Genomic DNA, 13,707 nt, shown 5'->3' on the forward strand with positions numbered 1-13,707 from the left:
TTTGCATAGTCAGTAAAACACAATCAAACATCTTTATGGTATTCTTTACTGTGAGCCAAAGATCCATCAACATCAGTAATCTTGTTCCATATCCTCTTCTAAAATCAACTTGCATTTCTGGAAGTTCTGCCAATATATTACTGCAACCATTTTTGAATTATCTTCAGTAAAATGTTACTTGTGTGTGGTATTAATGACATCAGTGCTTGATAATTTCCACATTCTATTCCTCACCTTTCTTTGGAATGAGTACAAATATGGATCCTTTCCAGTCAGTTGGTCTGCCGGCTGTCTTGGAAATTTCTTGTCATAAATGAGTAAGTGCTGCCAAGGTACCATCCATTTCTTGAAATATCGCCATGGGTATTCTGTCAATTCCGTGAGCCTTGTTATTTGCCAATTTCTTAGTGCAGCTTTGACTTCTTCTTTCAATATCTTGGTTCTTGATCATATGACATCTCCTGAAAGGTATGAACACTGTTCAATTCTTTTTGGTACGGTGACTCTGTGTATTCCATCCATCTTCTTTTGATATTTCCTGGATCATTCAGTATTTTGCCCATAGAATCTTTCAATATTGCAACTCAGGGCTTGAATTTTTTCTTTAATTCTTTCAGCTTGAGAAATACTGAGTGTGTTCTTCCATTTTGGTTTTCTAACTCTAGGTCTTTGCACATTTCTTTATAATAATTTACTTTGACTTTTCAAGTGGTTCTTTCAAATCTTCTGTTCAGTTCTTTTATTTTATCATTTGTTCCATCTGCTTTAGCTACTCTCCTTTGAAGAGCAAGTTTCAGAGTCTCTTCTGACATTCATTTGGTCTTTTCTTTCTTTCCTATCTTTTTAATGACCTTTTGATTTTTTCATGAATGATGTTCTTGATGTCATCCCACAATTCATCTGGTTTTCACTCAGTGGTGTTCAATGCATCAAATCTCCTTTTCAGATGGTCTCTAAATTTAGGTGTGATATAATAAAGGTCATATTATGGCTCTCACAGACTTGTTTTAATTATCTTCGATAGCATCTTGAACTTGTATACAAGCGATTGATGGTCTTTTCCACAATCAGCTCCTGTTCTTGTTTTGGCTTAAGATATTGAGCTTCTCTATCACCTTTTTCACAGATGTAGTCAATTTGATTCCTTTGTTTTCCATATGGTGAGGTCCACATGTATAACATCTATTTATGTTGTTGAAAGAAGGTATTTGCAATGAATAAGTAATTGGTCTTGAAAAATTATTATATCATGTGATCTCTGGCATCATTTCCATCACCCATATTTTCCAACTACCAGTGATTCTTCTTTGTTTCTAATTTTCACATTCCAATCACCAGCAATAATCAATACATCTTGATAGCATATTTGGTGAATTTTAGCCCAAAGAAGTTGGTAAAAATCTTCAATTCCTTCATCTTTGGCTTTAGTGGTTGGTGGGTAAATTTGAATAATAATAGTATTAACTGGTCTTCCTTGTAAGTATATGGATATTATCCAAATACACTGATGGCACTGTATTTCAGGACAGATCTTGAAACATTCTTTGTGATAATGAATGCCATGCCATTTCTCATTAATTTGTCATTCCCAGCATAGTGGATTCAAAATGGCCAAAACCTGTCCATTTCAGCTCTCTAAAGCTTAGGATATCAATCTTTATGCATTCCATTTCATTTTTGACAACTTCCAACTATCCCACATTCATACTTTCTAGATTCCACATTCCAATTATTAATGGGCATTTGCATCTCTTTCTTCCTATTGTGAGTCATGACTCATCAGCAAAGTAGAGGTCCCAAATGCTTTACTTCATCCACGTCATTAATTTCAACTCTTCTTTGAATAGACAGTTCTTCCTTACAATATCTTGTTTTCTGTGAAATACTTAGGCATTTAATATCTGCAGAAGGAATTTCTATTGTCCCTTAAGAGAAATGAGGCTATGACAGCCTTCCCTTTACCTACAAACAAAGAAATAATTAAAGGAATTTTTAGGGCTATGTGGCTATTGTTGAGCTTGAATTCCTTACTTTTCTGTCATGACTCAATCTTTACACAAATATTTTAAAAACCTCTTAGCCAGATTCAGTATATCTTACTCAGAAAATGAAAGGTCAATAATTAATATTTTTAAGGGTCAATAACTGTACTTTGAATGCCTTCTGATCTGAAAGGCTGACCCCTGGAACTATGTCAGACAATGTTTCAGGGCTATTCATAATTATTTCCAGTAATATATCAGACAGTGTTTCAGTACTATTCATAAGGTTTTCACTGGCCTTCCTTCTTCTGAGTCTGTCTTAGTCTAGAAGCTCTGCTGAAACCTATCCACTGTGGTTTACTCTATTGCTATTTGAAATACTGGTGACATAGCCTCCAGCCTCACAGCAACAGTCTAGCTACCACATTATGACAAACTGACAGATGAGTGTAAGTTAATTTAATAAGATATATTTTCTCTAAATGGAATTGTCATTTATAATTTAATGAAAGGAGGACAATATTATTAATTTTGCATGAAAACCAGAGGTTATGGATAGATAACATTCAAAAATAGGATACTCTTTGCTACATGCAAGGCCTTATTGTACCCTTTCAAAGTTCTGCCTTTCAGGCTCCCTCTCCCATGAAATTATTTGTCAGATCTCTAAAATGTATAGGTCACAACAACTATAAATATTGGCTGAGTATTTTCAAATGAAGCTATTGAAATTCTTGTGGACACATGTAAACTCCTGCCCCAAATTCCCTAATACTCACCCAAAAGAGAAGTAAAGGAAGTACTAACTTCTATAATACAAGAAGCTCTTTCTAAAGAGTTACTCATTCCCTGTAGCCCTTGCAAAACACCTGTCCTTCAACTTAAGAAGCCATACAATAAAAATTCAAGTGTTGTTCAGGACTTATGTGCAATTAACCTCATTGTCATTCCTTGATTCCTGGTTGTCCCTAGCCAACATGTGTTAATTTCAAATGTTCCACCTGACACAGTATGGTTTACCGTGATAGACACATTTTTACTATTCTTTTGCATCCTGGAAATCTTTATTTATTTCCCTTTACCTGGGAACAACAAACAATTTACCTGGACTGTCATGCCCCAAAGTTTCATGAGTTCCCTACGTACTTTTTCTGATTTTCATACATGTTTCCAACCTTTACAATTTCCAAATGAATCTTTCTTGTTAAAATATGTCAGTGACTTACTGGTGTTCTCTATCTGTCAGCTTGCCTAGAAGATGGTATCAATTTGTTAAAATTTTCAGCTTTTGGAAAATGTAAAGTTTCTACAGAAATGTTACAATTATCTCAGCCTTCTGTGAAATACTTAGGCCATTTAATATCTGCAGAAAGCATTTCTATTTTCCCCTAATAGAAAAGTGGCTATAGTAGCCTTCCCTTTACCTACATATAGATACTGCCTAAGAAACCCAAGGAGGGGTAGCTATGTGTTGGGATTGACTTGATGGCAGTGAGTTTGGTTTTGTAGCTATTGTTGAGCTTGGATTCCTTACTTTACTCTCATGACTCAACCTTTATACAAATATTTAAAAACCTCTGAGCCAGATCCAGTATATCTTTCTCAGAAAATCAAGGCTCAATAATTAAAATTAAAAAAGCTTTGACTAACTTTGGGGTTTCCTATCATTTGGACTTCTCTTTATTTTCACATGAAATTTTGATAATGAAATAGATATTCTTATACATAAAAACAGAGGGACATATAAGCCTTTAAGTTATTACAGGCTGAAATGGGACCCTATGGCTAGAACCCCCTCCTCTTGCATCAAAACCACAGCTACTACTGCAAAATTAGTAGGAACTACAATGTATGGATCTTGGCTCAAAGTAAAGAAAATCAGAATGATGTTTACTTGTGTTTTATTGACTATGCAAAGGCATTAGATTGTGTGGATCATAAAAAATTGTGGACAACATTGAGAAGAATGGGAATCTCAGAACACTTAATTGTACTCATGAAGAATCTGTACATAGACCAGGCATCTGTTGTTCAAACAGAAGAAGGGGGCACTGTGTGGTTTAAAATAAAGAGGGGAGTACATCAGGGTTGTGTCCTTTCACCATACTTATTCACTCTATATGCTGAGCAAATAATCTGAGAAGCTGGTCTATATGAAGAAGAACATGGTATCAGGATTGGAGGAAGGCTCATTAACAACCTGAGATACACAGACAATACAACTTTGTTTGCTAAAAGTGAGGATAACATGGAGCACTTACTGATGAAGACTAAAGACTAAAGTCTGCAGTATGTTTACACCTCAATTTAAAGAAAATAAAAATCCTCACAACTGGACCAATAAGCAGCATCATGATGAATGGAGAAAAGACTGAAGTTGTCAAAGACTTCATATTACTTAGTTCTACAATCAATTCAAGAAGGGGCAATCTACTTCTATAGTGATACTGCCTCAGAAACTCAAGGATGGGTCACTATGAGTCCATTCTGACTCGACGGCACACAACAACAACAACAACAATCAATTCCAATGAAAGCAGCAGTCAAGACATCAAAAGATGTATTGCATTGGGCAAATATGTTTCAAAAGACCTCTTTCAAGTGCTGAAGAGCAAAGATATCTCCTTGAAGACTAAGATGTGCCTAACCCAAGCCATGATATTTTCAATTGCCTCATATGAATGTAAGAGCTGGACAGTGAATAAGGAAGACCAAAGAACAGTTGATGCTTTTGAGTTGTGTTGGCAATGAATACTGAAAGTACCATGGACTGCTAGAAGAACTAACAAATCTGTTCTGGAGGAAGTGCAGCCAGAATGCTCCTTGGAAGTGAGGATGGCCAGACTTCGTCTCACCTATTTTGGTTATGTTGTCAGAAGGGACCATTCTTTAGAGAAGGATATCCTGTTTGGTAAAGTGGAGGGTCAATGGAAGAGGGGAAGGCCCTTGATGAGATGGATTGATGCAGTGCCAGCAGCAATGTGTTCAAGTATAGTAGTGATCGTAAGGCTGGCACAGGACTGGGCAGTGTTTTGTTCTGTTGTACATAAGGTTGCTATGAGTCAGAGATGACTCAGCACATAACAACAACAACAAGAGATATAGCTTTAGGGAAGTAAATATGTACCCCATGCTTTGTGTATTTGACTGAATTCTGTTTTAATACATATCTGCCAACACAATCACCTCATATGAAGTCTTTCATCTGGATGTTTCAAATAATAAACTACATACAGTTGCTAATTTAAATCCACCCACTCTTCTTCCAGTAACTGATGGTGACTGTTCTTCCTGTGATTGTTTAGACTTAACTGAGCAATCTTTGACATCTTATAGTTACTTAAAAAAAGTTCCTTTGGCAAATCTTATATTACATTATTTGTAGATGGCTCTATTTTAAAATAAACTCCTGAGTCTCATTATCAGCCTGATTATACTCTTACAGATTCTACTAAAGTCCTTGAAAGATACACACTTCCTAAAGCCACTTCAGCCCAATAAGCTGAACTTATTGCTCTTACTTGAGCCCACAAACTTGCTTAAGTGAAATCTGTGAATATTTTTATGAATTCAAAATATGCATTTGGAGCTATTCATTATTAAGGCATGTTATGGAAACAACGAAGTTTTTTAATCTCTTCTTCTCATAGTATTAAACAAGGCACTTTAGTAGCACATCATTTAGGTAATTTGTTGTCCCTTCTAAAATTAGTGTAATTAAGATACTGGTGTACTAACCAAAAGAAGTTTCCCAAACTGAAAAATTCAGAGGAAATAACTTTGCTAATGTTGTTGCTAAACAGGCTGCTTGCCAAATTATTGTTGCCCATATTATAACACATGAATCTCTAGAGGGGCTCCTAGAACCTATAGGAGAAGGTTCTAATGAAATAACTAATATTTTTGGATCAATAAAAGAAAATCTTTTAAAAATATCAGCAATTAGCTCAGTTATATGAAACTGAAACATGGACAAAGTCAGGCTGTTACCAAGACCCTAACATTAAACTATGGATAAGACCTGATGCTAAAATTGTTCTTCCAAACCTTTTGCCTGTCCCTATGATAAGAATTCTACACAAAGACACTCATTTATGAGGTGATAAAGTGGTAGAAATTTTAAAATAATTTTAAAGTGGGGAAAATTTTCTAAGGCAGCTAAGTATGTGTCCTCTTATTGTTCAAATTGCACTTGCTATAACTCTGCAAAACATCATAAAGCTTTGCCCTCTGGACCTATGCTTGAATGGCAATTAGATTTTATCAAGCCTCCATCTTCAAACAGTTATAAATATGTCTTAGTAATGATCTGTAGAGTTTCATATGGAGTACAGGCTTTCCCCTGCTAATGAGCCACTTCTACTTTTATAGCAAAGAGGTACCTCGAAAATCTACCTGGGAAGCACCAAAAATATATGCAGTGATTGGAGAACTCATTTGTTTGGCATGTTATTTAACAATTATGCTGAGTATTCCCCATGTATCAAAGTTTGCATTGTCCTTACCATCCTCAGTCATCTGGGTTTGTAAAAAGAACAAATGACATAATAAAAACCCAATTTACTATACTTTCTGAATCCCTAGATTTGTCTTGGACTAAAGTTCTCCCTTTATTCCTTTTAAACTTAAGAAGCACTCTTTTTGTACCTCATAAAGTTAACAATGCAGAAGGAAGATCGGTCAATCTGCTTCCATAAAGATGTAATGCCTTGGAAATCCAATGGGGGTTGCTATGAGTTGGAATTGACTCAATGGCAGTTTTTTTTTTTTTTTTAATAGTTACTCTTTATGATGTAACTACTGGAAAGCCTATGATCCTTCCTTATATTTTCTCTACCAACCCTAACTCAGTTCAACCTGAAATATTGAAATATTGTCAGTCTCTAAAGCAACATTCAATATAAATATTATTCATGAGTTAAAGAAGCATTTAAGGAGCAAAAGCTTGATGCTCCTCCTTTACTTAATGTTATCTCAGGATATTACATTTATTGAAAAGTTATCAACTAAAAGATTCTTTAGAACTTTGCTGGAAGGGCCTTATCTAGTGTCTTTTATAATCCTTATGTAGCAAAACTAGGACTTAACCCCTGGATTTATTTATCAGCGCTAAAGAAAACCTAATTACCTATCTGGAATTGTCAGTTAAATAGAGATTTGAAACTCAGACTGAAACATCCTACCAATCAGTATAAAACAACTTCAAAAGCAAGTAGCTGGTCCCAAGAAACAGGTTATAATAATACACGCTATTTGCTGAAATTTCTGGACTCTTTTTCTTAACTACTGGTATTCTAATAATTTTTGCTTTCTTTACACATTTGTGGAGTTATTTCTCAGGAATTTGGTAATCACTGAATATGTTTAAACCCAACTCAGTAAGTTAAATCTTTTATTCCTTATCCCAGAAATTTTAATTGTTGCACTCTAATTCTTAGTCTTTAACATTGCTTTATTTTGCCAACTTGGTTTCAACTCCTAGTAACTTACTAAAAGAAGAACATGTTTTCCATTCATTATTTTTCATCTTTATTAAATTGCTTTAGTTAATCTTTCTTCATTATGAATTTTTTTTTATAAATATAATTTTTCTGTTTAACATAACCATCGCTGACAGTTGGAATTAAAATATTTTTTATCAAATTCACTCAGTCAGTAGCCAGTGCCACTAATTTGACTGAACACTGGGTATGTCACCCTTCCTCTGAGTTTGAATGAGACCATAATGATCCTCTTGCTGTACTAGTTTTAGGTTATAAATGCCTGCCTAACTTTTTTATTGATTTTGACAAACCACTTAACTGGGCCATTTGTGTCAAATTATGATTATCTCCAGAATATTCCACTTATCTTTCATCTACCTGTTTCAATTTTGCTTATGCCTGGGCAGATGCCAATTTTCTATTCCCCCCATGTGATGTAATCTCTTTGTTAGTAACACTCAATATTATTCTTCATTAATGATTAGCTATCTTATAATTAATCATCAAAATTCTCCAGTTTGTACCTGCCTCTGGAATCACCTAGAATTTGGGGAATTGTCCATATGTGATGACTGCAGACTGGCTTGAAAGAGTCAATCAGTCCATTGCATTTCCTAATATTCAAACCAGGGCAGATATGTTATGTGGTCCGTCTGGATATTTCTTTTTGTGAGGATGATCAGCTCAATTGAAAGCTCAATCTCACACCCTACTTTTGGGCCTTGCCATGCTTGTTGTTGTTGTTGTTATGTGCCGTCGAGTCGGCCCCGACTCATAGCGACCCCTCCTTGGGTTTCCGAGGCAGTATCACTACGGAAGTAGATTGCCCCATCTTCCTTCTGAGGAGTGGCTGGTGGGTTTGAACCGCCAGCCGTCTGGTTAGCAGGCAAGTGTCTTAGCCACTATAGATGATTGGAATATGTGAGGTCAAGGCACTCTAAGTTCATCAGTGCACCTTGGAGTTCCTATGACTCTCCATTTATCCAATGACAGCTTACAATGTAACAGTGACTTTAAATTAATATCTCTTTAGAATAGAGAATTTCTTCTCTCAGATAATCTCATCACTGATCAGCTTGGGTGGGCCGATCTTTTTTTTTAACTTTTTTTTTTCTTCTTACTGCATTTTACATAGATTGCCCAATATTCTTTCTGTGGAGTGGCTGGTGGGATTGACCCACCAACCTTCTGCTTAGCAGTCAAATGCCTTAGGCATTCTCAACAGAAGTCCTTAAACCCCTTGCTAAAACTGTTTTAGATAATAGAATAGTCTTGATTTCATTCTAGTTCAATAAGGAGGAGTTTGAGCTATTGCTCATACCTCTTGCTCTTCATGGATAAACATTAAACTTCTGGAGAAGTAAGATAAGACATTACTAAAATTTATCAAAAGGCCTCTTGGTTGCATACCATACCACCACCCACTATGACTGTGACTTTCTTCTCTGATATTTTTAGTTGGTTACCTCAAAGTATCTGAACTGTAATACATAATTTTCAGTTAATCTGCCTACTCCTTTTAATCATTGTAATTGTTATTATAGAGTTTGTCCAATGTATTATGCACTGCATTTCTCATTGCCACAGCCAATCTTCAAAGCATCTAAGCATGTAACAAATCATTTAGAAGAAACTAATTTTACTAAGGAGAATGAAATTTAATTCTGGGATCAGACCTTTTAGAATGTCAGGTCGTTCCTCTAATATGGACCTCTTCACAACACAGAATCAACTCACCTTGAAGAACTAACCCAATGCTATATATGCCAAGATAACACTGAATGGTGCCCAGCCACCTATATTAATAGAGATCTATTAAAAACTCAAATAGAACAGCTATCTGTGGAATCTTAAATCCTTGAAAAGATGGGTAACTTGTTTGTGGGTGGTATGTGCTCCCTAGCAGCAGCTTGATAAAAAGGAGCAGAATATATAAGGGAACTACAAAACTGAGGCATTTGTCATGATTAAAATGACTGCCCCATATATAAATTATACTCCATTCTTAATCAAATTGAATCTTGACCTAAAAACTCTGGTTCTGTTGCTCTGAAGGGATAATTCAGCTTCTCGTAAAAGTTAAACTGCCTGTAACCCAAAAGGATCAAGGGTCAATATTTTAGCTTATGTGAGGAATTGTTTGTTAAAAAAGTGTTTTTTTGACAGTACTTGCAAGTCTTGATCCAAGAAGAATACCTTGGTCAACATGTCCCTGTTGGTTAGGAAACAAAAGATGTTGTTAAAAAAGATTGTAGTTTAACCATCCCATTAAAATGTTTTATCATGTACAATCTCATGTTTGTGAGCCCTTTGTTTACTCCACCTGATAAAAACCTCACTCTCTTCTTGCAACTTGGCACACTATAATACCGTGTATAGGTGCTAGTTGGGCTCCCAATATGAAAATCTCTCTATTTTTCAATAAAACGTTTTGCTTCCACTTCTAACAGAGTATAAGATTTGTGCTTTATGATGGTCCATTTGAAAAATCATCAAAATAATATACTATGCAAAATTAAGTTATAATGAATGGACCATACAGATTTTTGTCTAGTTGCTATATTTTATTCTGACATTGGCAAATGGCATATAATTTATAACACTGTCATTTAATAATTGAAATGACTTTTATTATTTTGTTTACTAGTTTCTCATTTCTATAGACTGTAATTTTGCCTCATGATTAGTAACAGATCTCACACAGCAACACCTTCTAATAGAACTCAGCATGGGCAATTTTCCACTCAGACTCAATCTCTGCCTGAATCACACTAATCCTTTGATTGGGCTCAAGGAAAAGCTTGGATCCCTGTAGAGTGCCTGATGCACTGACTATTCATAAAAATAATAACACGGTACCAAGCAGTCAGAAATGTAGGCCTTGCACCTGCTCTCTGCCCTTAGTGAAACAGGCCACACAATGAGCCTTCTTGATCCTTCACTGGGACTTGATCTTACTTATCAACAACCTGGGGACTGACAGGTTTTTGCAAGGTTTGTGCCTAATGTGGTGGTTGAGGGAACCTTTTAGTAGTCATATTGTAAATTATGACTCTCTGTATAAAGGAGATAAAGGTGAAGCTTACTCTCTAAGTAAATTAAACACACACATACATACATATCAACACACATAGAAAACAGCTATAGAAAATACAAAAAATGCAAGATGCTTGCATATTTTCCAGCTCATTTAGACAAATAATGAAACATATCTTTTTACTGCCAATGCTTTTTGATAGTTTGGGAAACTTTAAGCTATGTTAATACTTACTGGACCCAAGAGAACTATATAGACCCTGTAAATAATCACCATGGTGGGCCTAAGGAATAAATCATTGGATTTGTACAGTATGGTGCTTTTTAATTAGGCAACCAAGGCTACTGGATTCTCCACATCTGAAATATTAGCTCCTCTTGAATACCAACATATTGATAATTCAAGACTCACATTGTGGAGTAAGATTTGTTAGTCCATAGTCAGAAGATCATTAGAACACTAGCTTCTTGTTGGCATAACAGTACTCAAGTAAAGAATAGAAAATAAATAAATAAATAAATAAATAAATAAATTTTATATATATATATATATATATATATATATTTACTTTATGAGAGATTCATTATTCCTTCAGGCGACTCAGCAAGAATAATTGAATGTACAGGTAATAAAATAAGCATAAGGATGTAAATGGTATGGCCTGGAAAATTAGGGCACCTGGAATTGGTTCAGGCTCATTCCTGACTTCTTTCACACATCTTTCTAAGCACATGTTAATTATGGTTAGCAAGATTATTTTAACATGCATTTAAATACCCTGAAAGCCCTAAAACAGTAAATGGAAGAATCATTCTTGTTAATATAGTGCTGACTGTAATGTTTCATATCTACCACGTTACTTTTAAGGATATTTTTTTGAAACAGGCCCATTCTCATTCTTATACGTATTTATTTTGCTTGTTTAGCTTTTGTTAAAAAAAAAAAGACAAAATATTTAATGTACCTTTTTAATGTAAAAATTCCACGTTTTTCAAGCATATGATAAATAAATAGTAAAATTTCTCTTCACTTCTGGAGTTCTGGTGGCTCAGAGCCTAGGGCATTTGACTGCTAACCAGAGACAGGCAGTTCACACCCACCTGCCACTCCACAAAAGGAAGATGTGGCAAACTACTTCCATAAAGATTTACTGCCTGGGAAACCAAATCGGGGTTGCTATGAGTTGGAATCGACTTGATGGCAGTGGGTTTAAAAACAACAACAAAAAAAAAATCTTAGTTATCAAACTACCTCTATAGAGGAAATTCTGATTAATTGCTGAGAATATAGCTTGCTGAATATCTTAAATGGTAGTCTTAAATGAAGCAACTAAGATATCAGTTAAAATTTTCAAACGTTATTTTAAAATCAATTCTAAGTTGTCATGAAAGGAAGGTCTTACAGAGGCAAAAGTAAAGTGAAAACAGGAACCTTGGACAGCACACAATTGCCAAAGTAGCCTTGTATCCAGAGGTTTGTAGGTAACCCTTGAGTCTTTGAATTTTTGTTTTTATGGCTTTATGGGGCACTGAGAACAGGAAATAAAGCCTATGGCTTACTTGAGCTACACAGAAGAGGCCTCAGTGTGACTTTCCTCAGTGAAGGTCAGAGCTAGGAGGAGACAAGTGAGGCACATAATTTTAAGGTGGAACAGAATCTCAGATTTCTGTCAGGAAGCAAGTTCTTAAGTTTTGCACCTGAGGTGCTTTTCTCCAGAGAATAAACAAGACTGCCAACTCCTGTGTTTACATCATGCCTTTATGCCAACTGTGAAATCTAAACAATTTCAAGCATAGATTTTAATTTGAAATGGTCATGGGTAGGCAGTGCACTCAAGAGATGGCAAAAACAAATGTAAACGTTCTCTGGAGGAATTCAACTTTAATGCAGTAATGTCCAAGGAAAATGAGCACTTCACAACCAAAGATCATAAACACTCAAGGGGACAATTTATAATATGTGCAAAAGAGTAGTAACAGCCAACAAAAGTTTCAGACTCTTAAATACCATAGATATCAACATTATCAGACACAGAAAATAACAAATTTAATAAATTAAAATAAATACAAAAACTTGAATATATGAGCAGTGGTTAGAATATTAGTAGAGATGACCAAAAATATTTTTTAGGAGAACTAAAGACTTTAATATATATATATATATATATATACTGAATTTGGAGAATATGTACACGGCAAATTAGGTTCTCCTTTAGCAATTTCTGTACATATCATTCACTGATATTAAGTACATGTTTCAGAATGTGTCAGCATTCTCATTATTTTCATTCTATTTCTTCTGTTTCCATTAATCTAGCTTCATTGTCCTCTCTTACTTTCTCATCTTTGCTCTAGGGTAAATGTTGACCATTAGGTCTCATTTAAATGATTGCTTAAGCATGGTCCTCATGGATGATATTATGTAATGAGCTACTGTCTTTTGGCTGATAGGTGACCTCCCAGAGTGGTTTGAGTTTCAAGTTTAAAGAGTATCCCTATGTGATAGTCTTGAGGCTTCTTCTAGTTTCACTGCTCCAATAAATCTGGCCTTTTTTAGGAATTTGAATACTGGTCTACATTTTTATCCCATTGTATCTGGGAACATCTATTTGTCCCTGGTTGGAACTGTTGGTAGTAGTAGCCAGGCACAATCTACTTCTTCTGGTCTCAAGATAGGTGAGGTCGTGGTTTGTGTAGATTATTAGTCTTATAGACTAGTTTCTATTTTGAGTCTTTGTTATCCTTCTTTCTCTTTTGCTCCAGATGAATAGAGGCAAATAGTTGTATCTTAGATGTCACTCTCAACCTTTAGACTCCAGATGCTACTCACTATACCAGGATGCAGAACATTATCTTTATGAGCTATGTTATACCAATTTTACTGAGTTGCTCTTGAGATTATGGTCTTAAATCCTCAAACTCAATAACACAATCCCACAAGGTGTTTGGTTATGTTTAAGAAGTATCCATAAACTGTGGCACCTAAGTGCTTTATTTTATATATGATTGCATATGCAGCACACACAACCCTGAACATACATTTCCCTACAGAAACACCTATACTTGTACACTCATATATTCCAAAAAAAGACCACCAGCAAGTCAATTCTGACTCATAGTGACCCTATAGAACAGTTGTTGTTAGGTGCCATCAAGTAGTTTCTGACTTACAGGGCCCTATGCACAGCAGAACAAAACATCACCCG

This window comes from Orycteropus afer, unplaced genomic scaffold, assembly GCF_000298275.1.
Source record: "Orycteropus afer afer isolate SDZICR_OR568_19922 unplaced genomic scaffold, OryAfe1.0 scaffold00011, whole genome shotgun sequence".
NCBI lineage: Eukaryota > Metazoa > Chordata > Mammalia > Tubulidentata > Orycteropodidae > Orycteropus > Orycteropus afer.